Genomic DNA, 22,167 nt, shown 5'->3' with positions numbered 1-22,167 from the left:
TAACATAGTATAAAATGTACTTATTATTACCTTCTAACATAATATAGAATTTACTTATTTATTAGTATTTATTAGAACTTAAGCTCTGTGAGGGCTTCACTAATGTACCCCAAGCACTTTGTGCCTGAGACACAGCAGACTTTCAGTTATGTTTTATTAAAGGTACGAATAAATGAACAGATTTACTCCTTATCACCAGGGTTCTAAAATTTCAGGATGATGATGATGATGATGATGTGTGTGTGTTTTAAGAGGAGAAGTGGATACAAAAAATGTCTTCACTCCAACACCTGAAATTAGGAGCTCTTGTTTAGGATAGTTTAACCTTTTTTTTTTCTTTTTAATAAATCCTTCTAAAATGTATTACATATTCTCTTGCTACTTTAACAGGTTACATGAATACAGTTTTACCTTTATTTGGAGGCTCTGGGCTTCCATTATAGTGGGTCATCAATTATACTACCCTGCTGTTATATGGGGAAATGCTTAGACCCTCCTGGGATGCCCCAGGGTGTACCCCAGAGACTTTTTCAGTTTTATTTCTAATTCAGCTGAGCCTCAAGGCCTGGAAGTGAGAAATAAGACATTAGCCAGAAGAGAGACAGCTCCTCCTCTCTTCAGCTTTCTATCTCCCAGGAGCTATACATCTCTTTTCTCTCTCGGTCCACCATCATCCCCTGCTTACTCAGCTTCCTGAAGGCCACAGTGGGTATTTATGTATTTGAAGAAAGGGATCATTTGGCAGGTGCAAGAATTCTGCAGAAAACTGGTTTGGGAGGGGAACCTTCTGCAGCGCTGAGGTGGGGGATACAGACTGCTTCCTCTTTCTATTGGTGATACCTCCCTCTGTGTTTGAGAACTAGGACAAGGCAGCCACCCCTTGAGCTGCTTCCTGTTATACCAACTCCCACAGGCTGCCTCTGACAGATTTTCAAATACGACTGACTTCACCCACTGTGCCAAATGCTGGCAATCACAGTCGATATAAATACCAGCTAAAAAGCCAAAACCAAAGAAAAAGGCAAAAAGTAAGGAGATGAGTGGACCTTTAAAATTTGACTCCTATAAGCAACTCAAATAATAAAATAGTGTTGGGAAGAACTTCAGAGGTTAAATAGTTGTCTCTCCTACACAATATATGATTTTTTTGATAACATCCTTGATGTTTGAGACAAAACTCTAATATTAGAATTGGCTGAGTCTTTGCTTATAATTTATCTCAACAGGAGCTTCAGGAATCCAATTAGAGGGAAAATAGACTCCCAGTGTTGCATATTTTTGCTTTCCTTTTAGTCCTGTTTATTTTATTCTAAGTACCTCCTTAGAATGAATGAATGATGGGTATCTAGTTGATTTCTAGTCACAATTCCCTCTAATTATAGCCCTAACCTCTCTCTTACTCCTCACCTAGGATTTTTATCAGGTGAGTCCATATAAAGAACTTCATTATCTTAAACAAGCAAACAAACAAACAAAAAATATGGGGAAATACCTGACAAAAGTAGAAAGCGATGAACTTTCTTGGTGGGTGGTTTTTTTTTCCTTTTCATAGAAAACACTAGAAAGTGAATCTCCTCTATTCGTAGGTCTAAAATGAAATCCACCCCCCTCCTTCTTAAAAAAAAAATCAATGTGCTTATGTATGCATGTGTGTGTTTGTATGCAAGCATATTTTAGGATTTAATCTTACAAGAAAACATTTATTTGCTTATAAATGTATTATTGAAAAATAATCCCCTCTGAATATTTTTTAAAGTCCTAGATAAGGTAATAATTAGAATTGTCTTTTCATTTTAGACTGAGCTTCTCACCACATTATAAATAATTCCTGGAAAACAGGCAATGAATGAAAAGGTAACAACCTATAAATCAATTCACATTCACAGTAGCTTGAATAGACAACCAGTGACATGCACAGGGAAAATAAAGAGCCTATCTTTTAGGCTACAAGGATATTTATTCTTCATCTAAGTGTTTTAATTATCTACTTACACATTTTTAAATACAGAATAGATAGGATTCTTAAAATGGTTAGTGTCATCATTGTTTTAAGCTGTTCTTTACCACTGAAAAAAATAAAAAGATTCAAATATTGTTAGCTGGATATTTATTACATATATTTTGGAGGATCTCATTTCCTTGTAATCAAATACTCTGAAGTTCAAGTCCATTACCTTTTCAAAAAAATAGTGATACTAATGGAACTTCTTAGATTTCCAGTTACACTCTGCCACCTACTTACTTCCTGAAGGAGACGATGTCTAATAACTGACTTTATAGATTGAGATCTGCCAACACTTGGTCATAAAATTCATTCAGTTTTTCTGCTTTGGAGTCTCTGTGTAAGGCAAAATGGAAAAAATATGAAATTCTCTGGTATTTTTAGAAATGTGCTGCCCTTTGTAGCTGCAGGATATTTCATATTTGTAACAATTTAGTCTACTTTAGTCTAGAGCTAATTATGGTTTCTTATTGCTTTTACTAGAAGTAAGCCTAGAATTATAACTATGATATTCTGCACCAACAAAAACATTACGTATGTTTCTTTTTTACCCCCAGATAGGAAAGAGAACGAAAGAGTTGCCCAGTAGGAAATTGCTTTCTTTTTTTTTTAGGATTGTTAATGGGGACTTGGGGGGAGGGGAACAGTGTTTGGGAATTGGGGAAGGGGACCAGCCAAGTTGTTGTTCTTCAATCTTAGTTGTGGAGGGCGCCAGTAGCCATCTGGCTTCCCGTCGGCAGCTTGTGGCCTCTAAACTCAAGGTGCTGTGTTCAATCTTAGTGCAGGAGTCCAACCAGCAGCCTTGTTATTAAGAGTGTACGCTCTATCCACTGAACCATCTAGGTGGCAGCTCAGCTCAAGGTGCTGAGTTCAGTCTTAGTTGTGGGTGGGCATAGCCCACCATCAAACAGGCAATCTTGTTGTTACACCAGCTGAGCCATCCTGCCATCTGTTGGCAGTTCAGCGGCAGCTCAGCTCAGGCGCAGTGTCACTGGCCCATGTGGGAAGGAATCGAACCGGCAGCCCTGTTGGTCAGAACTCACGCTCTTAAGCCAACTCTTAACCAACTGAGCCACTCGGCCGGCCCGGGAAATTTCTTATAAGCAAAACAAATCAACTATTTTACACCATGTAAAATAAAAGAGTTGTTTATTTGAAGGTGTTTAAAGAGATTCTAATCCTAAATGTTTTACTATTAGGAAACATAAAGTTAGAGTTGCTTAATAATGTAAAAGTGAAATTGAGAAGCAGAATGTCCTTTCTGATCCTTCCTCTGTAAATCTCAGAATTGTTTTGAGGAGTCGAGCTCATCTGATATTTCAGTTCGCCCTTTGGTAAATGAGGAATAGCCAGAAAGCCTACTAGAATTTTCACCCCAATATATTTTTATTTGGATAAACTGACTCTAATCTAAGAAGTATACTGGCTATATGATCTCTTGGCTTAAAATTTTGTTTTAAACAGCAGTGTTATATTGAGCTTGACATTTGAGACTTGGTCCACACTATCAAACCTAAGTATTGGATTAAACAATGTTAGTGATAATTGAGTGATACAGACAACTTATTTGCATCATTTAGATGAAGTAAAATGGATTCAATATTTGGAATGAGGTACATGGGGTAATGGGTCCAGAATCAGACCAATCTGAGTTCAAACCTAGATTCTGCCGCTCACTCACTTTGTGACCTTGGATTATTTAAATTCTGGAGCCTGAATTTCTTCAACTCTATTAGAGCTAGGAGTATACAAAATCTGACATCAGTAAGGACTCAATGAATGTTAGCAGAAATGTTTATCATTATTCTTATTTGAGATAAATTAATAAGGTGTTTCATAGAGCAGCATTTCTCAGTGTTTAAATGGTTTAAATGTACACATGAATTCCACGGGAACCTTGTTAAAATGCTGATTCTAATTTAGTAGCACTGGGGGTGGGGCCTGAGAGTTTGCATCTCTGAAAGCTTCCAGGTAGGTTTTCATACTGCTGGGCTACAAACCAAGATTATGCAGTAGAAAGGACACAGGTTTTGGAGTTATCCACCTATGGACTAAAAAATCCTGGCTCCAAATGTGTTAGCAACATAACCTTGGCAGGGTCAAGCTTCCTCATCTCTTAGATGGAGAATAATAAAATGTATTCCTAATTAAATCAATTTTTGTTACATAAAAAATAGTGTATTCAAACAGTACCTGACATATTATAGGTGCTTAACAAATCTAAGTTCAGTTTTTCCAAAAGAAATAATTTACTGGTCCATTCAGTATGGAGATTGTGAAAGTTTCCCTTCCTGAAAAAGACAAATTCCAATTTTCTTTGAAAACTTCTTAGAATTCTATCATTATGAAATCAAATTCAACATTGATTTAAAAGTTTATCATTGCATGGCAAGCAAATCAATTCATACCAGATGGTGTGGGAATAGACTGGGGAAATGCCCCAGGTGAGTTGTGAGGCCTAACTCAGAGAGGGTAGAATTTCAGCAAGTGTAAATAACTGAGAAAAGAAACCAGCTTGTGAAGCATTTTATTTTACTAGTATTAGTTTTGCCTCTTTTAGTATGGAAAGTTTCAAACATATATCATAGTAGAGAGAAGGTGTAATGAATCCCACATAGCCATCACTCAACTTCAGTAGTTAACAGCTCATGGGGGCCGGCCAAGTGGCTCAGTTGGTTAAGAGCTTGCTCAAGGGGGCCGGCCAAGTGGCTCAGTTGGTTAAGAGCTCGCTCAAGAGTTTGAGCTCTGAGCAACAGCGGTTCGAGTCCAGCCCGAGCTGAGCAGCCGCTGAGCTGCCAACAGGTAGCAGGATGGCTCAGCTAAAAAAAAAAAACAGCACATGGCCAGTCTTATTTTAGTTTGATTCCCATCCTCTCCCTCCATCTCTAAATTATCTTTTTTTTTTTTTAAGATTTTTATTGGGTAATTGGGGGGAAGGGAACAGTGCTGGGGAATTAGGGGAAGGGGAACAGACAAGTTGCTGTCATTTTGTTCTTCAGTCTAGTTGTGGAGGACGTTGCTTCACTGGCCCAAGTTGGCACCATCATTGCGCTCTTCTCTGGCGAGGCAGATCAGTCGCCGGCTTCTGGACGGCCGCTCACTGCGGCTGCTGGCCGCTCACGCTGGCGCTGGCTACACACGGTAGCCCATGGCAATCCACTGCCACAGGGACTGCAGCCTACGCCGTCGCCGGCGACTCACGGCAGCCCAGCTCCAGGTTGAGCTGTTGTTCAGCATCTTAGCTGTGGAGGGCAGTGTCACTGGCCCTCATATGTGGGATCCGAACCGGGGCCCTCTGGCATCCCAAGCGAGTTCTTAACCATCGCGCCCCTCGGCCGGCCCCATCTCTAAATTATCTTACAGCAAACCCAAGACATGGTATTATTTCATCCATAAATACTGCAATACATATCTTTAAAAAAATAAGGACCATTTTTCTTAAAAAGACATAACTATCATACCGTTAAACTAATCATTTCAAAGAAAAATGCTACTACTGAATTTATAGTGTATATTTAAATTACCATCAATTTTTACTACAAGGAATGAGATACACATGTAAAGCCCAATACTTAAGAACAAAATAGATATACTCATTCTGAAACATTGCTGTTGTCCAAGAAGGCAGAACAATCATTGTCCTACCTGCAAGACTGACGTTCTCAGCATCCCTGCTCTCACTGCTCCAGCTGGTTCCTAACTGGCCTGCCAAGCCTAGGTGTCAATTTCCTCTCCACATTGTCCTCTGTATTCTGAGCCTTCCCCGCTTGATTCTCTCCAGATGACAGAAGGAGACTGCTTTTAACTTTTGCCAGGAGAGGGCAACTCCTGGCAAACTGATCTGAGTTCTAACCTCTCACAAAGAGCTTAGAGCTCTAGAATCTCATAAAAACATTAGTGCTGGAAGGGACTTCATAGTTCAGCCACTAGAAATGAAAACTGAGGGATAGGAGTATTCAGTGGCTTGCCCTGTCTCAGGATTACCTAAAAACCTCTCACAATAAAGGCAAATTAGTGCACATCTAATCTGACCTTTCTAGCATCATAAAATTTCAATCAAGCAGTTTTTTCTCTTATTTTACTACATTTTGTTAGTCTCCCTAACTTCCTGCTAAGGGCTACATTTTTTTTGTTTTTTTGTCTTGGACATATCTAAACATGTATGTTTAGAGGAAAAAAAAAAGCTATTAAGCAATATGAAAAGCTTTTCAATGTTATTGAAATCCTTTTTGAACCCATATAAAAATCTCCATTTTAATTACTAATTATAAAATATTTCAAATATATAAATACAAAAATGTAATATCAATACTTATTGATACATTAATATGCATTAATAATATAAAATAAACATTATATAAAAGTAATGTAATATCGCCATAGAAAGTCTTTCCCTATTAGAATTTTTTAAAGAAAGCCCACTCTTCATCCTTTTCTAATCCTTTCGTCTTTAAAGGTAGCCTTTATCTTAAAAATAGGTGAATTGTATACAGACCTATATTCATAGATTCAATTGTTTTGTATGTTTATATAAATTGTACATTTTGCAAATTGCTATTTTTACTCAATGTTATATTTTAAGATTGAGCCATGTAGCTTTATAAGTGGATCTTGGATCATTTATATTAATTGCTATATAGAATTCTATTGTATGAATAAACCACAGTTTATTTCATCCACTCTCCATCAGAGGAGCAGTTAGGTTTTTCTATTGGACATCATCTGTTAGACTTATCACTAGGTATCCTACAGTTTTTGCAAATAGGCTAAATGGAACCTTTGTAAATATATATTGATTCATTTATTATTTATTATTATTTGTTAATATAATGCTAAGGTTATGTAATTGTTGGTTGCTGGTGTTTTGGCATGCTATTAATGTTTGTATATCAATCCTATACCCACCAGCATTGCTGAACTATTTTATTCATTCCAATAGCTTACCTGTAAGGAAATTTTCCTGTGAGGGAATGGTAATCAGGTTATCTTCACTCACCATTTTCCTGAATATTTCTTAGTGTAACAAGATAGAGAAACTTGGATTTATCAGAGTTCTAGGGGGAAAGGTGGCTGAAAGCTAGAGAAGCAGAGGGCTCGATGGAACTGTTCCTCTTGAAAGAAGCAGGCAGAGCTGGGGGTGCCCACCAAAAGCTCTGTGTATAGAGAGTAAGGATTTTTGAAAGAGGTGTGACCTGAGGAACTGGTTGGGGCTTTATGCAATGGCGGATGGCTGCATAATCTGTAATGTGACCCCCTCCTCTGTGTCTTAACGGTGTCTTTAGTAAAAATAGAAAATAATCATCACATGCATGGTCTCATTAATGTTTTTGCAGGAACCACGAGGGAGGTGGAGTTTTGTATCCGAACATAATGCAGGGACGATAGAACTAAAGCTGCTGTGTAATCACTGGGACCAGGATCCAGACAAGCAGGAGGAAGTGGAGTCTGCAATCCCGGTGAGGCATTGGAGCTGCCCAGCCTCAGGAAGGAGAATTTAAGCCAGGTTTTTTAAACCTTTAAAGGTAAGAAAGCCCCCTAAGTGATATTTGGGTTTTCATTGACAGCCGTCTGATTAGCTTGTTCCATGTGGTATACACACTGTCAAGACAGGGTTTACTTAATTTTTTCCCCAAATTTCTCTTTTCAAGTTTTGAGTTTGCTAGTTCTTTGGCTTTCTTTGAAATTAGAGTATTTATGATCTGAAGGGCATAAGAAAACATATCACCTTCAAATGATCTCCTCAGTGGTGCACCATAAGGGCAAAATTCCATCCTTAGATTCATTTCCTCAGGGCCCTCTCTACACATAATAAATGATGGCCTTATGTTACCTGAGGGAATAATCAACTAATATTGGATAACGAATTAATGTGAATATAGATTAGTTTATCCATTTAACCCATTGCTATCAAAAAGAACACCATAGGGGGAGAGCTTGGAATCTAGGTTCAAACTACCTGGGTTGAGTCGTCACTCCTCCACTTACTAACTCTGTGTGATTTTGGGACCATTGCTTAACTTCTGGGTGCCTCAGTTTCTTCACCTATAAAATGGAGCTATTCATAGTAGTACCTAAACCATAGGGTGGCTTTGAAAGTTAAATGAGTTAACCTTTGTCAGGCACTTGGAACAAAGCCTGCCACATAGAAAGTGCTACTTATTATCAGCCATAATTATTATCATTACAGAGAAAGCAAAACACTGAAGGAATGGCCCCTAGGACTGCTCATTTTGAGGGAATAATGGGATGAAGAAAATCTACCCATAGTGTATGAATGAAACCAAACAGTCGGGGCAATGGAGGGAAGGGACATTTAGAGTAAGAACATGGGCTTTAAAGAAGAGGTGCCACATAGAAATAGTTGATCTTTTGAAGTTTTACATAGAACAATGTCTAGACGCTTGGTGCTGGTGCTTGGGGAATTAGAAAAGTTCTTCATCATACATGCTTCCATAGCGGTCAGCTTTTGCTACAATAATGCTGCATAAAAAGGTACTCCAAAACTCAGTGGCATATAACAGTGAGCATGTATTTATTGCTGTGGGTCTCTATGTCAGCTGGAATTGGCTTCCAGGCTGAGGGTCTGTTCCATAGGACTTATTCTGTGGTCTGGGCAGAGGGCTAGTGGCTACCTGGGCCATGTTCTTTTCATGGTGGAGATCAGAAGCTTCCAGGAGCCTGGGTATAGAACTGACATGCTATCAGCTCTGCCCATATTCCATTGGCCAAAACAAGCCATATGGCCAAGCCCAACATCCGTGGGATGGGGAAGTACTATTTTCCCATGGAGGTGGAGCAGAGAAGGGAGACAATATATACTGGACACAAATCTCGCCTTTCACACCTTCTGTCCAAGATTTTATCATTTTGATTGTGTCTCCTCTCAGCCTTCATTTTTTCAGACTTAAGAATTCCTATCTCTTTCTTCTCTCCTGATAAAGGAGTCACTCCCTTTCTGTTCTGCTTTCCCCTCTGCTCTCTTCACTTTGTTAGATGTGACCCATTTTGTTAGCTTTTTTTTTTTAAAGATTTTTTTGGGGACTTGGGGGAGGGGAACAGTGTTGGGGAATTGGGGAGGGGGACCAGCCAAGTTGCTGTTCTTCAATCTTCGTTGTGGAGGGCGCCAGTCGCCATCTGGCTTCCATTCGGCAGCTCATGGACTCTAAGCTCAAGGTGCTGTGTTCAATTAATTGCGGGTGGGCGTAGCCACCATCCCATGTGGGAGTCAAATCAGCAGCTTTGTTGTTAAGAGCGCACGCTCTATCCACTGAGCCATCTGGGCAGCAGCTCAGCTCAAGGTGCCCAGTTCAGTATTAGTTGTGGGTGGGCATAGCCCACCATCAAACAGGCAATCTTGTTGTTACACCAGCTGAGCCATCCTGCCACCTGTTGGCAGCTCAACAACAGCTCAGCTCGGGCACAGCATCACTGGCCCATGTGGGAATCGAACCGGCAGCCCTGTTGCTCAGAGCTCACGCTCTTAAGCCAACTCTTAACCAACTGAGCCACTAGGCTAGCCCAGCTTTCTTGATTATATGCACATTTTGAACTGTTGGACTTCAGAGTAAAGTTGGAAATAGATTCCAATATCCTTTTCTGGAGTCAAGATGAATAAACTAAATGGAAGGAAGCTAACATTTTTGGAATCAACTCTATGCCAGGCACCAAGCTAGATACTCTTCATACCATGGTAGGTATTCTTTATACACTGTCCCTTTCAATCCTCACAGATCAAATGCCTCTAAGGACTAGGCAAACAAATGAATGAAGTGAGTGGGTTATAATTTCCTCATTTCAGAGGTAACAGCATTTCACATCAGAATCATTTATTTTATTCACAATCAAAAGGAATCCCTGTGGGGGCCAGCCAAGTGTGCATTGGTTAAGAGCTGGCTTGGGATGCCAGCTCTGAGCAGCAGGGCCCCGGTTCGGATCCCACATGGGGGCCAGTGACACTGCCCTCTACAGGTAAGATGGTGAACAACAACTCGACCTGGAGCTGGGCTGCGATGAGTCGCCGGCTATGGCGTAGGCTGCAGCCCCTGCTGCAGTGGGCTGCCATAAGCTACCATGAGTAGTCGGCAGCTAGCGTGAGCGGCCAAGAGCCGCCGTGAGCGGCCGTCCAGAGGCCAGCGACTGATCTGCCTCACCTGGGAAGAGCACAATGATACCAACATGGGCCAGTGAAGCAACATCCTCCACAACTAGACTGAAGAACAAAACGACAGCAACTTGTCTGTTCCCCTTCCCCTGATTCCCCGGAGCTGTTCCCTCCCCCAATTCCCCTATAAAATCTTAAAAAAAAAAAAAAAAAGAATCCCTGTGGAAATTTAAGCCCCATTTTTCAGTTAATAAGTTTTTTAGCAGGCATTTCTGCTCTGTACCCATCATAACCCTTCCTATGGGCCACTTCAGAATAGCATGTTACATTCTCTTCATTTACATAGACACAATGTACACATCAAACATTTTGAAATATTCTCTTCCACAAAGAACATTGCTCTCATAATTTTCTTTAAATACATAGCCCTCATGATCTATATTTAATGTTCCCATTTTTGTTAGGGGTATGCATACAGAGATCATTCACTTTCCTCTTGATTATAAGAAAACAACTACATGGGAGTGATGCCAAGTGGTAACTGCCATTCAGCTGTATTGACAGGGTGTATTACAGGAAATGGCGAGGACTGTGGTGAAATAGAGAGTTCATGCCCATCCAAGACGGGGAACCATCACTCAGCTTTAGAAGAATTTTGCCATTTAAGAATTTAAGCCCCACATTGCTAGATCTTCCTTTCCTTAAGACAAGTCAGAAATCCAGATTTTCATATAAAATTTCCCAAGTTTTAAATGTCACCAACTGTATTAATCTGGAGAGGCTAGGTTATGCTGTAGCAACAAATAAACCCCAAAATATCGTTGGTTTAGTACATCATACAAAGTCATATACAGATCAGCAATGTTCCCCTCCATCTGGTGACTCAGGAAACCAGGATCCCTTTGTTTTGTGATATTGCCACCGCACCTAGGGTTTCCAAGGTCACCAATGCAGGGTAGGGTACAGATTCATCAAGCTGTACATTTAAGATTAATATACATTATCCACTTTAACATATGTCTATTAATCTCAATAAAAAGGTCAAGAATATGCTTGTCAAAAATAAAATTCAAATTCTTCTACACTAATTCTAATTTTTATTTTTAGTAAGCTACAGCTAACATAATCTTTTTATTCTCTTGCATAAATAATATCCACCAACATAATAAAAAGTGATGGAAAATAAAGTTTTAGCATCCACACACCACACATTTGTGCAGGTAGGGGATATTAAAATTGCTGCCAGCATAAACGTGGCTCCTCATTCTATTCATCTGGAGGGACCAAGGCAGTAAGGAATCTGGAAGTTTTGCGGAGGCTGAGGTGGAGATGAGAGACAACCTGACCATCACAAGGAAACTTTGATTTCCAAGTGACCAGGGTGAATATCATGCAAGTGATCAACCTTATTTGAGCATGAAAATGTAAGGGATTTTGTCGGTTCCCACCTAACGGAGAGAAAGATTTACATCGATTCAAATGAATGCATTGATCAAAAAACAATATAAAACAAAAGAACAAAAATATTAAATAGTGCAACCAATTGTGTCTGATATTCTGGACATGAAGCGTATGCTCTGGAGTGATGGAGATATGAATCTACTGATCTCCAAGTCATTCTCGGTCCTTGCCTCTCAGTAGAATGCTGGAGCCAATGTGTGCATCTCTTCCCAACTCCATGTTCAGTCACATCACATAGTTAGCTTGAAATTGGCCATGGTGGGAGTTTTTACACAATGGGTATCAGCAAATGCCAAAAATCGGGATGCTTTATTTCAGAGAGCCAGCTTATAAGCATATCACTGTTTACCTGCCTCTGATGGTGGGGACATCTTGCCATGCTGAATATGCTTTTAGTGTCTAGAAGTATGAATTTCTTTTCATACAACATGAAGCCTAATTTCAAGTCAACTACTTGATCTGGTGTTCAGTTAAAGAAACAGCTAGCTGTTCCTATGTTGCAAGGGAAAACTGGCTTAGAAAACTGGTTTTGTGTCTATAGCGCCATAGAGTAATACTTATGTCTAAAGCTACACAGTCATGGATTTCAGGCTTTTTCTACATATTAATTCAAGATAGTTCAATGGTAACTATGTGGTTTAAGACCTTAGCTGCTGTGCAAGCTGCAGCTTCTAAGTGCCGTAATTGCTGTACTAATGTGTGGGTCCCAAACAACCAGTGATTCCTTTTGGTGTTAATCAGTGGCAGCCTGGGCCAGGTTTAACTTGCAACCAGAGTTGCACCTTGATACACTAATCCAGGAATATTTCTTTGTTTTGGTCAAAACATTGTTGTGATAATATGATCTGCTCAGAATTTACTGAGAATCATGGCGATATTTTAGGGGGAGCATTCACCTTCCTGGAGGTAAGAGTTTGCCGTGCAGTCTAGGACTTGTATCTAACTAACTGTAAAATCTTGGATAAATTGTTTTACTTCTCTGGGTTTTAGAGTCTTCATCTGAGGGATGTAGGGGAGGGTTAACAGTTGGTAAATCTCATGTCCCTTCTAGCTCTGAAAGAGTATTTATTGAGTCCATATTAAATGGGCAATGGTTAAGAAATGCCTTTCCGGGGCCGGCGGAGTGGCGCATTGGTTAAGAGCTGGTTTGGGACGCCAGAGGGCCCCGGTTTGGATCCCACATATGAGGGTCAGTGACACTGCCCTCTACAGCTAAGATGCTGAACAACAGCTCAACCTGGAGCTGGGCTGCCTTGAATCACCGGCTATGGCTTAGGCTGCAGCCCCTGCTGCAGTGGGTTGACATGGGCTACCGTGTGTAGCCAGCAGCCAGCGTGGGCGGCTGCTGCCAGCTGTGAGTGGATGTCCAGAAGCTGGCGACTGATCTGCCTTGCCCAGGAAGAGCACAATGATGGTGCCAACTTGGGCCAGTGAAGCAATGTCCTCCACAACTAGACTGAAGAACAAAAAGGACAGCAACTTGTCTGTTCCCCTTCCCCCAATTCCTCAGCGCTGTTCCCATCCCCCAATTCCCCAATAAAAATCTAAAAAAAAAAAGAAAGAAAGAAATGCCTTTCCGGGGTGGGGAGAGTGGCTCATTTGGTTAAGAGCTCGCTCAAGAGTGCGAGCTCTGAGCAACAGTGTCGCTGGTTCGATTCCCGGCCTGAGCTGACCTGCCACTGAGCTGCCAACAGGTGGCAGGATGGCTCAGCCAAAAATAAATAAATAAATAAATAAATAAATGCCTTTCCCCTGTTCCCTGTCTGTATACAAATCCCTCCACTCTGCACTTTCTCCTCAGCTAGGTGCATCCCTTGTTCTCACAAGTTTTCTGCAATTATGCATTTCTCCTATACTGTAATGATAGGCTTATTCAGAAGCTCAAAATCTTCTTAGAAAGTGGTGCGTTGCAGATGGTCACAGCTAATGGAGAATTTGCTTCATTTTAAACAAGGATTTAGAAGGACTCGTGACTTCCTGTGGAGACGCTGGGCTGGTTTGGTGCTCTGGTGACATCTGGGTAATCTTCGCTCAAGAAACTCAGTGTGACTTGAATTGTAATCAACTGTGGCATCAGTAGCTTCTTCCACAAAGCTGAGGGTGTTTAACTCCACATTAATAGATAATTCAAAAGCCTGTGTGTTCTCCAAATACCTGTCAGTGGTCAACTCTAAGTCAGCGGTTGACACCAGTAGGTCACTGTTCAACTCTAGGTCAGTGATCAGTTCCAGGGGTAGTATGGGGGAAAGCACAGACAAAGAGAACAAGGCTGAGAGGATCAGGGCCTTCCTGAGCAAGGTGCCAGTGGAAAGGGGAGGAGGCTCCCCAAAGGTAAGCAGGAAGGTAGACAGGCCCTGCATGAAATCCAGACTTCTACTCCTCTCATCATCTTTTCCACTCTGTACCCTTTCCTTCCCTCCCTGCGTACATCCTCAAATGTCCTATGACGTTACCTTGAAAACCCATCACAGAGCAATGATTTACTTCGCCAAGTTGAAGAGAGCACCAAGTCATTGCATAACCCCCTCCAGCATTCAGAGATCCTGAGCAGCTGCTCTGGAGGTGGATGAAAATAACCCACCATTTCAGTTTCTATAACCCTTCAGGGATGAGACTGTTATTTTTAGGGTACAATAATTTTAAAAGCTCATGCTTGCCTAGGGGGAAATGTCTTCATAGCTTTAGGGAAATGAAGTCTGTGCTGTCTTTTATTTTGCGGCCAGTGTCCACAATGAGTTCTTTTTTTGTAGTACCAAGAAACAATTCACTGATTAATGGCATGAAGGGTTTTTAACTGATGCTAAACATATCCAACTTAGAGAGTTTCAAACCACTGGACCTTAGGGCACCTTCATGATTTTTGGCCTAATATCCCTCATACCACTTTGGTTTAAGGAGGATAAAGGTGATGTCTTTTGTTCTAAATGGCCCAAGAACATTGTCAGGTACACAAGGAGTGAGGGTCTGTTCGTTTGGAGTCCCCCAAAAGCAGACCCTAAAGCAAGGATTTTGGTACCAGTAGTTTATTCAGGACCCCTGTGAGGGAATGGGTAAGGGAGAAGGGAAGGGTGGAGAGCCAGTGAAGCAGATGTTAATTAGCAGTTGGAGCTTAATCCTGCTGAGGACTCTGCTGTAACATGCCTCAAAACTGTCCCACTGGGGGTGAAAGAGTTGAGGTATTTATATACCAGCTCCCATTCCTCAATGATTGAAGGTTGCTCCTGGGACATTAACTATCTGACACTTCTGGCCTGCCTCCCCCCCCCAATGAGAATGTCCTCATACAGACATAGGAAGACTCCAGGTAGGCAAAGGACCTAGAGATGGGGCACTGACAGCATCTGCTGCAAGAGTCAAAGTCAGATTCAGAAACAAGCTGTGTGTTCCTCATGTAAATCATAGAGTATGTTTTTTGGAAAGGCCATTTTTGCCTTGCAAAGTCTGTTTGCCTTTAAGTAAGGTAGCAAAAAATCCAGCTATAGCTATGGCTTTGGAGCAAAAGCAGATTGCAATTGAAGCCTTCACTATTCGCAATTCCCATCCCCCTTCTCCAACTGTGCTCAGAGTAAATGAGGTCACCCTCTCCCTGTAGAGTCAGCACAAGTCTGGGCAGAGATGACGCCATTGACACTCAGCAGAAAACTGAGACAATAGCATTTGCAAGAAACAGGAAATAACAGGGCTCAGACTCCACCATCTACATCTAGATAATGCAGGACAATGTTGATTACCTGTGATGGCCATGACAGCTAAATCCAATGAGGATACGATGTCTCTAGCACAGTGCCTGGTACCCACATTAGAGCTTTTGCAGATAAATAAGAAGGCCCAACTATGTACTGTTTTAATTCTTCTCTTGAAGAGAAAGAACACTTTTGTTTTCATTTTTTGTTTATAAAAAAGAACACAAACTTCTGGTAGCTGTAGAAAACAGAAAATACAAAAAAAAAGATAGAGGAGGGAAAAATCAACTGTAGTTCCATTTTCTGATCTTTTATAAATATATATGCAAAACAGACAAATTTATAAATATAAAAATAAATTTCAGATCTTCTATAATACAGAGGGTGCCAAAAAAATGTATACACATTTTAAGAAAGGAAAAAACTATTAAAATTGTAGTAATATATACCGATAACAAAAGGTGAATACAAGTCATGTGTATACCTTTTTTTGGCACCCTCAGTATAATCCTGTATTGGGATCCTTCTACACATATGGTTTTGTATCCTTTTCATATAGCATATCGTGGTGTCAACCTAAATAAACAAGGTAAACTGAGGCAAGCTGAAAGTACCAGAAATTGCGTTTATTTGGGAATAGCAGAAGAACTGTAATTTGAGAAATTTATTCAGTAGCAAGCAGCAGGTGAGCTTGTTGAGGGTATGGGAGGTGGGGGGCGGGGCTGTATTCATGAGCAAGGAGAGCAAAGAGGGGAAGTCCAGGCAGAGTCCAAGCAGTAAGTTCATTGACTTGAGGATGGGGAAGGATTTTTCGTGGATGTTCGTTGGCCAGAAGATAAGTGTCTGCATTCTGTAAATCAGGCATTTACGGGAAATCAGTCTCTCAGTTCTTTAGTTCCATTCTCGGAGGACATGTGCATGTCATATCCTCCAGTTCCATTTCAGATTGATATTCTTTCACAGCAGGCTCAAAGATATTCTGAGGTCATTGACAATTCTTCATAATGTCTCTGCCATCTGAATCGTATTCCGTCACCTGGATGTGCCATAAACCATTTGGCCATTCTTCTATGAATTTGTGATGAACAATTTTGTGTTTACCACTTGACCTTCAGGTATTTTGTCAAGAGGTACTCTCAGGTATGGGATGACAAAGTCAAAAGGGAATGAGGCCAGGTGTCTGGGGACAGGGTTAAGGGGCTGCCTCCTACCAGCACTCCCTGGTGGAAGTCTGTGACACACAGAGGTAGCCCTCCTTGGCTGTGGAGTTGCAGGCCAGGCCTGCCAACATACAGGGTCAGAGTCCTCAGGCTTGCAGGAACCCTAGATGATTGCCTCCCACACTCTCTTTGTTGTTTTCCAGATAAGGAAACCGGAGTCTCAAAGAGGTTAAGTCCCTTGGAATTTTTGGCAACTATTTACCACTTCTCTTGCCTCTCTGAGAGCAGCACAAATGGGCCAGACTTGGTCAGGCTATCAGACTCTAGACTTGGGTTGTTTTTAGAAATTAAATTACATCATGATACAGAAGATGGAATAACCAGATGACTGGCTCCCCAGCCAGAAGTGAGGCTATGTTTTTCTGGTGCTCGCCTCAGATAAAATATCTGTCTTCCTACATTGGGAAGAATCGCAAGGTTTGGTGGAGTGCCTAGGAGCAAAAATAAACCAGAAGGAACACAGCCCATTGGGTCAGGATGAGTCAATGAAAACCATACTGCAAGGGCACAATACTTTTGTGAGGGCAGCTAGTTCTTTCCTTGATTGTTGAATGGAGACTTGGACTCCAGGTCTGATGTATATTGCAGACATTGTTACTTCCACGATGAGGCCCCTCCCTAAGGACTGTTTGGGGCTCCCTTGAACTGAAGAGATTTGTGAGTAAATGGCCTTTAACCCAATGAGAATCCTCCTACAATCTCTGCTAATCTTCTTAGATGTTAATATTTAGCATTACCTTGTACTACCCGGGTGCCAGTAAATGCAACTGCCAGACTTACCAGCAAAACCTTTTTAAATACTTCCCTTGTTTCTTCCCCCTGCTGGTTCGATGGAGATTTCGGTTCTGGCAAGGAATCAGAAGTGACACCCCTTTTTCAGTAGAAGGAACCCTTCAAACGTCAAAGATTTGACAAAGGGCACAGACACAGTTTCTCAGGGTTGCACTCTGCCACCAGATAATTTGCTCTTTATTTAAGGCCTTTAATAGATGTACTAGTGAGGAAGGTGATCAGCCCTCTCAAACTTCAGAGGACAGACTCTGGCTCAGTAGGTGTGGGGTGGGGCCTGAGTGTCTGCATGTCTGAGATGCTTCCAGGAGATGCTACTGATTTGGAGCTCACACCTAGCAAGCAAATGCTAAGCAGCCAGGAAGGTGGGGACGGGCTGCAGACATCTGTCTTCCTGCAGCTCTACAGGGGGGGGGGGGGGGGGGGGGCAGCAAACAGCTCTCAGTTTTTCTAGGCACTTCCTGGCAGCCAAGAGCCTGAGCTTTGGGATCAGATGGCATTGTGTTCTAATCTTTGCTCTCCACCCACTGGGTGGTCTTGGGAAGGTCCTTTAGCCTCTCTGAGGCTGTTTCCTTTGTAAAAAAAAAAAACGAGTGGGGTTAATACCTGCCTCCTAAATTGTCCAGATGTTGTGACACAGTGTGTGTCATGGCCTAGCAGAGTGTCTGGCACATTTAGGTCCTCAGTAAATCGTGCCATGTCTCACTATTGCAGCGATAGAATCGAGAGACCTAAAGAAATGCCTGCTGTCTTCAGCTTTTCCATATTCAAAGTGAGGACGTGCGTGGCAAAGTTAATAAGCAGCAGTGCTAGTGGGTGTGCACCCCATGTTCAGACAGTTTCTCTCCTTTCGTGGGTACATTTGAGCCACCCTAGGGCAAAATGAGGTAATGCTTTGGCATCGTGGAGAGAAGGCCTCTTTCCAATTAGCTGTCACACCCTCAGACGTTAAGGTGTCTTTCATAGGCCATTTTTCTATTAGTAAGTTCTTGTGACACCTTTGTCACATATCCTCCTTAAATGGCAAAAAATGAAAAAAGTTCACAGTTTTTATGGGCTCAAGTCCATTTTTGTCCATTTTTCTTCTCATACACAAAAGTATTTTCTTTGTGTCCACGTGCCCCATTCCTAAGCATCCCAGACTTCCTAATAAAGTGGCAATACCTGCAAATCCTTTAAAGGGCTTATTCTGTTTGCTTGAACTTGCAACATCACTTCAAAATAACTACAGGCTGCTCTGTTGACAAGCAGGAGATAGAACTACCCAACCTTTTTTCTCTGGGGTTCCACCTGTTTTGTCAGCTACATTTTACACTCCTGTGTTGCCTAATTTACTGATGACTCAACAGAAGCCACCACCAGTAAAACCAGTTGTTTTGTGAAGGGTGCCTGAGAACACCCTTCTGCTGCCTGATTTTCTATGGTGATGGCAACCGCCTGGTTTCCGGAAGTGAAATGTCTGGCTTTCTCTCTCAAGATGCTTGGGAAGAGCTGTAGCAACATCATGTATGGTTTAATCCATTAACTTATATCCTCAAATTTATTTCTCCTTACTTATAGGACTGGTTCATTTAAACAGTATAAAAAGGACTATGTCTTGAGTGAAGTCATTTTCTCTTCATTTAGGCAAAATTCTTAAACTGCAATTGCCACAATTTCTAACTTAGATCAAAATTGGGCAGTGGGAGGTATTAGAGCATAGAGTTATTCAGAAAGAAAGAAAATAAATGAAGTAAGGCTGAATAATGACTTGGGGAAATCAGAGATGGTGCCCAAATGGTTCACTTCACTAGCTGTGAATATGTGGTCACCAACCTGATATGTGTTTTAGAGACCTCCTAAATTCAAGTTGAATTAAGATTTTTACCTTAAAACTATTTAACACTAATTATTAGTATATTAATTTATATTTAGGAAACAAAGATAGGCTAATTAGTTGGGAGGAAACTTTGATGAAGGAAAAAGTATAAACAAAAGCAAGAGACATTTAAATTTGTTTTTCCTCCAGAGACCACACATACTCAAGTGACACTGAGGAAATTCAGCACAACAGGGAAAGAAAGGGAAGACATATTTTATTGGATTCTTGGAGTCCCTTTCTTTCATTTGAGTGCTCCCAGGTGGTCCTCCAACTTCTAATTTTTTATGACTCCCCAATATTAACTTGTTAAAGTGTTTAAGTGTTCATTGTTAATGCGTAATTGTTTGATTTGTTTTCTTTAAGCTGTAAGTGTTTACAGTGGTGCTAGATGAGTTTCTGACTGGGATGTGATGGAAGAAGTTTCTGAATTGACTGGGGGACAGAGTTTCCTCCAAACTTCAAGATTCAAACAAAAACCTTGGCTCTACAATGGTCTTGGATTTTTTTATCCCATAGCTCTTGGCATTCTAGTTCAGAGTGCAGTCCTGGGTATGCTAGGGTGCTCTCAGTTCCTTTCATCAAACCAAAGTGACTGGCCTTTCACTGTCTACAGGGGCCATTCTCCTACCACAGGGCCTTTGTGCATGCTGTTTTCCTTCCTAAAATACCCTGCACTCCCACCTGCACCTCTTGACCTAGTCCATTCCTATTTGTCCTTTGGCTTTCAGCCCAAGTGTCACTTCATTCTGGAAACCTTTCCAGCTTCCACACCTCCTGCTAGCTTTCCTTGGTAGGCACTTCCACAATTGCAATGTTATAATTGTTTGTCTGATCATTTCATTAATAATTCATTAAGGGGTAGGCTCTATGAGGTCAGGGACCTTGTCTGATTTTGTTTCCTATATTCTGGAAATGTAGAGAAGAAACTCAGCTCCCTTTGGGGAGAAAGACTAGAGGTGAAGAGGGAGATAAAGGCTCTTATGTTTCATTTTATTCCTTTTTGAACTGTTTCACATTTTTTACCATGTACATATATTTTTATTTTGATCTTAAAATGTGTAATAGAATTTGGGGATGGCTATTTTGGGACACACCTGGTATATATGATTTGGGTACATAAGCAGGCTTGAGGAGAGCAAGGGGAGTTTGGGGAGAGTTAAGGCCAAGAGGTAGACAAAGGCCAGACCATGAAAAGCCTTACAGACTATGTCAAGGAGTTGTGTGTCTAACCTAAGAGCAATAGTGTGACAGGTTGGTACTCAATATCCATTGTAACTTTTTGTGTGCCTTTCTGAACTGCTGAAGCTGGAAAACTAAAACCTACATCTCCTAGACACCCTGGTAATAGATGCAATCTAGGTTCAACCAATCAGATTCACTCATGTGAAATTTGGAAGGTAGAGAAGAGGTGAGGCTACCCTTGGTCTATTTCTGCAGTTTCTGGTAGTAACCATGGTCAGGAACATGGTCTAGGACATGCTCTGGTGTCCAGAGGTCCAATGTTCTAAGAGGGTGTAGAGCTTTTTTTGTTTTTGATTTTGTTTTTTTTCATTGCAGTTCTAGTATCTGCAGCATTACTCTTGAGTCAACAAGTGAAACAGTGGCCATATCCTCATCCCTGGCTTGTATCTAAGGTAGTGTGTATGGGTCCCACAGTACCAGCAGTAGCTCTCTGCTTCCCTACTTTGTGGTGGACATGACAACTGTCCTAGTGGGCCAGTTCTATCATATTCTGAGAATCATTCCAGGGGCCCAGCCTAGAACGCACTCCTCTTGGCCCTTCCTACAGTTTTGTAAGCACCTACTCCCCTATATTAAGGCCCTTTTTGCTTGAAAGAACCTTGAGTCCATTTTCTGCAAATGAGTCCTTGCAGATAAGAATGCAAAGCTATTACATGTTTGAGGCAGAAGGCTGCTAAGACCACATCACTGCAGTACAGAAGATGAGTTGGAGGGCATCTTAGTGGATGTGGGTAAACCAATGAGGAAGCTGTTGGTCGAGAACACGCTTCCATAAATGGGTTTGAGAAGGTTCAAGGCTGAGCACTGCTCTGAGAAGGTCCAGCTAAGGGTCTAGCCACCAAAGTTCAGAGATCATTTGAGTGTCCAGTAGGACAGGTAACAGGAGGGCCAGTCAGTGAGACTAATCCTAGTGAGAAGCTCCAGGATTAATGGCTGGTGGAAGGAAGAGAGAAGGAGGCCATCTTTTAAAAAAAAAATAACTTCATGGGCCGGTCGAGTGGCGCGATGGTTAAGAACTGGTTTGGGACGCCAGAGGACCCCGGTTCAGATCCCACATATGAGGGCCAGTGACACTGCCCTCCACAGCTAAGATGCTGAACAACAGCTCAACCTGGAGCTGGGCTGCCATGAGTCGCTGGCGATGGCGTAGGCTGCAGCCCCTGTGGCAGTGGGTTGCCATGGGCTACCGTGTGTAGCCAGCAGCCGCAGTGAGCAGCCGTCCAGAAGCCGGCGACTGATCTGCCTCGCCCGGGAAGAGCGCAATGATGGTGCCAACTTGGGCCAGTGAAGCAACATCCTCCACAACTAGACTGAAGAACAAAACGACAGCAACTTGTCTGTTCTCCTTCCCCCAATTCCCCAGCACTGTTCCCATCCCCCCAATTCCCGAATAAAAATCTTTAAAAATAATAATAATAATAATAACTTCATTAAGGTATCATTTACATCATAAATTTCACCCACTTTGAGTATACAATTCAGTGATTTTTTAGTAAATTTACTGAGTAAATTTACTGAGCAACCATCACCACAATCCAGTTTTGGAACATTTCTATCACCCCAGTGGTATCACTCTTATTTTTTCATTTTAACTTTTATTTTGAAATGGTTTCACTTATAGAAAAATTGAAATAATAGAGAACTGCTATACACTTTTCATCTATGTTCTCCCAACTATTAACAAAATATACATTATTATTACTATTGTTATTACTATTAATAGTAGTAGTTTTGATAAACCATTTGAGTGTAGGTTGCCAACATCATGCAGCTTTACCCCTAAATGCTTCAGTGCGTAGTTCCCAAGA

The 22,167-nt window shown here is 41.4% G+C and overlaps 1 long non-coding RNA gene across 1 annotated transcript in view; it reads left to right on the top strand.

Moving 5' to 3' along the window:
• The first annotated feature begins 1,797 nt into the window (after positions 1-1,797).
• LOC109375370 (uncharacterized) overlaps positions 1,798-22,167 on the top strand; it is an 82,033-nt gene continuing 61,663 nt past the window's right edge. Inside the window, exons 1-2 of the long non-coding RNA XR_002122560.1 lie at positions 1,798-1,854; positions 7,336-7,524. This is a non-coding gene — a long non-coding RNA (uncharacterized LOC109375370). The remainder of the gene's footprint in view (positions 1,855-7,335; positions 7,525-22,167) is intronic.

The sequence above is a fragment of the Hipposideros armiger genome, unplaced genomic scaffold (genome assembly GCF_001890085.2).
Source record: "Hipposideros armiger isolate ML-2016 unplaced genomic scaffold, ASM189008v1 scaffold_937, whole genome shotgun sequence".
NCBI classification, from domain to species: Eukaryota; Metazoa; Chordata; class Mammalia; order Chiroptera; family Hipposideridae; genus Hipposideros; species Hipposideros armiger.
Note: the sequence above shows the minus strand (reverse complement) of the source record. Positions and strands in the feature narration are given on the sequence as shown.